The 2743-nt window shown below is 39.1% G+C and overlaps 1 long non-coding RNA gene across 2 annotated transcripts; it reads right to left on the reverse strand.

Annotated features, from left to right (window-relative positions):
• Nucleotides 1–225: 225 nt before the first annotated feature.
• LOC134460600 (uncharacterized) lies at nucleotides 226–1751 on the reverse strand. Of its 2 annotated transcripts, none has more exons than XR_010037110.1 (3): nucleotides 1492–1751; nucleotides 590–853; nucleotides 226–456 (listed from the first exon to the last, which is right to left on the reverse strand). It is a non-coding gene; the product is annotated as an uncharacterized LOC134460600 (long non-coding RNA). The 2 variants fall into 2 exon arrangements; XR_010037114.1 differs by lacking the exon at nucleotides 1492–1751 and having other exon boundaries at nucleotides 590–674; nucleotides 757–1203.
• Between the last annotated feature and the right edge of the window lie 992 nt (nucleotides 1752–2743).

Here is a 2743-nt window from a genome sequence, read left to right on the forward strand (position 1 = left end):
AAATGAATGTAATATTTTGGTTGACTAAAATTATTCTAGATTTCGTCGACTAAAATTGTATGAATTTTAGTCGACTAAAACTAGACTAAGACAGAAATGATTTAGATGACTAAATTGTGACTAAAACTAAAATTGCATTTTCGTCAAGAGACTAAAACTAAAACTAAATTAAAAATTCCTCTCAAAATTAACACTGACCGACACGGATTTCAAATCATACTTGCTGTGCCTGTTTAGTAGCAAGGTAGCACCCCAGAACTGCATTTGTGTGAATCTGACACCAATATTAAGGGAGAAACAGACTAGCGAAGGTTTACATATGAGGGTAGGGTATAGTCTACATGTTTCTGACATTGGCTCAGCAACTCACCCTATTGGGCCATCCTCCATTCCTAGTTCCATCCCCCTGGGTGCTCGGTGCTGGCTGTGTCAACATGCATGGGTGGCTACCCAACACTGTTCAAAAACATGATGAGATTTAGATGAGATTTAATATGACAAAATATTTATTACATATCACTAAAAGCAAATACTGTGTCAAGCCCTACATAGCCTAAATAAACGAAACAGTGCCAGCATGCATACTTACACTGGGTCTGCGTCAGGGGGCACTTCCAGGAGATCTGGTCAATACTGTGTCACTTGTGTCAACAGTGAGTGGGCTGAACGTTCATCTGTACAATGTAAACAAACATTTAATTATTTCCCATACACCTAAAACAATTACATGTGTATGACATTAGCTCACTAACTCACCCTATTGGGTCATCCTCCACTCCTGGGTCCATCCCCATGTGCCATGGGTGCCCGCTGCTGGCTGTGTCAACATGCATGGGTGGCTGGCTACCCAACACTGTTCAAAAACATGATGATTTAGATGAGATTAAATGTCACAAAAACAATGCCAGCATGTATACTTACACTGGGTCTGCATCAGCGGGCACTTCCACTTATCAAATAAATCTGTCATGAGCCAACAACTGAGAGAGGAAAAAGTCAAGTCACAATTTAGCTTTCATGACAGTAAATTACTACATGAGTGCAAATGAATACATCAGCAGGTTCACAACGCCATGAATTATTTCTGAGGTCAGTAGCCTACTGTAAGAAAGCTTGGGACAAATCATTCATGCAGTCATTTCAGAAGTCAGTAGGCTTAAGCTTACCTCATCTAAACATACAAAAAACAACATGACTCACTACAAAGACCTCAGAAAAGAAACTAACTTACATTTACGGTAGTCCAACACCGTTAGTAATGTGCCAATCTCTTTGCCTACATCTGCAAAGCTACTCAACGTGACACCCCTCTCAGTTTGTTTACATCCGGCATCCACCTCTCCCCAATGCAATGAATTAGCTATGCACGATGGGCATGAGATTGTGTATCTTGCAAGCGACAGGGATTCATCTTTCAAATAAGAAAGGACTATGCAGGCAATTGCATGTCTGTTCAGTGAATATCAAAAAAAAATTAGCAGCCAAACTTACTTGGATGCAACAGCAGCAGCGGCAGCAGCAGGAGTAGGCAGTAACTTAGGCAGCAACAGGCAGGCAGCTCATCGCATGCTCTTCTCGCATTCGCTCCAACTTCTCGTGTCAACTTTGATTAATACTTCCGATACTGTCAACATCCACATACCAATACGTCCGCGAAAACACCTTGAAATGACGACTCTTCTCCGTTTAGGCTTGTAATTTTCCTTCAGCAATATAAACCGTGAACACTGAAAAGACACTACTTCCTCAAAGTTTACTGTGTCCCCTCAAAGAACGTCCCCTGGAAACGCATCACTGATCACAAAACAACATCCGGTCGATTAACCACTTCCTGGAATATTTTAATTATCAGAGACGATGCTAATTAGAATAGAGAATCTTTGGTATTACCCCTGTAATTAAGAGATCAGAGATGTCTAAAACTAGTGAAAAACAGTTACAAAGTTAATTGTGTTTCCTGCTGGCCATTTTCGGTTGTTTTGACGGAGAGTAATGAGTATGACTGAGCTGTATTTTACCGCGATTTCAACGTTGTGTCATTTCAACAGTATTCTGGTCAAGGTAAAATAAAGTAATATATATATATATAGGCCTATATTAAAAACGTTTAAAAAAACAAACAAACAAAAAAACAATGTCACTGTTAGTTGTACAGCAGATACCCACACATATGAGGTATCAAAATTATGGTTGAGATGTCTAGTTTTCAAAAAAAAAAAACTTGGGTTGGACTTTCAGTTATGGTGCTGTTGTTTACAAATTGTGTCAGAGTGAATTCTGAGGGTTAACATTACTTGTCCACCTAAGCAGTTGTATGTCTCTATGCAAGTGGGTGTTTGAGTACTCTATTAGTTGTAGAGAACAATATTGCTTAGCAAATTTTGTTAACTAGCATGCTAACTAGCGATTTCTGCTATTTTGCTCTGTGCTTGCAATGGCTCAAATGGAGGGGAATGTTTTGCGCTTAGTGTAAGCTTACAGTATTTGCCTACTGCTTGAACACTATAGGCTGATGCTTAGACCAAAATAGCATATTGTTAAGTTGTTGGTAACATAACTTAAACACAGTGTGCCGTACCTTAAACAAAAGTTCTGCTTAACACTGTTGTAGCAATTCAGCAACACACATTTTGCTTTATGCTACACACTTGCTCATGGTCACTGCACACTTTTTCCTTCATAAGACACTCCATTAAAAAATGAACACTCATCATATCATTAGGAAAACACATCTGCTAAAAAA

The sequence above is a fragment of the Engraulis encrasicolus genome, chromosome 2, assembly GCF_034702125.1.
Source record: "Engraulis encrasicolus isolate BLACKSEA-1 chromosome 2, IST_EnEncr_1.0, whole genome shotgun sequence".
Lineage (NCBI taxonomy): Eukaryota > Metazoa > Chordata > Actinopteri > Clupeiformes > Engraulidae > Engraulis > Engraulis encrasicolus.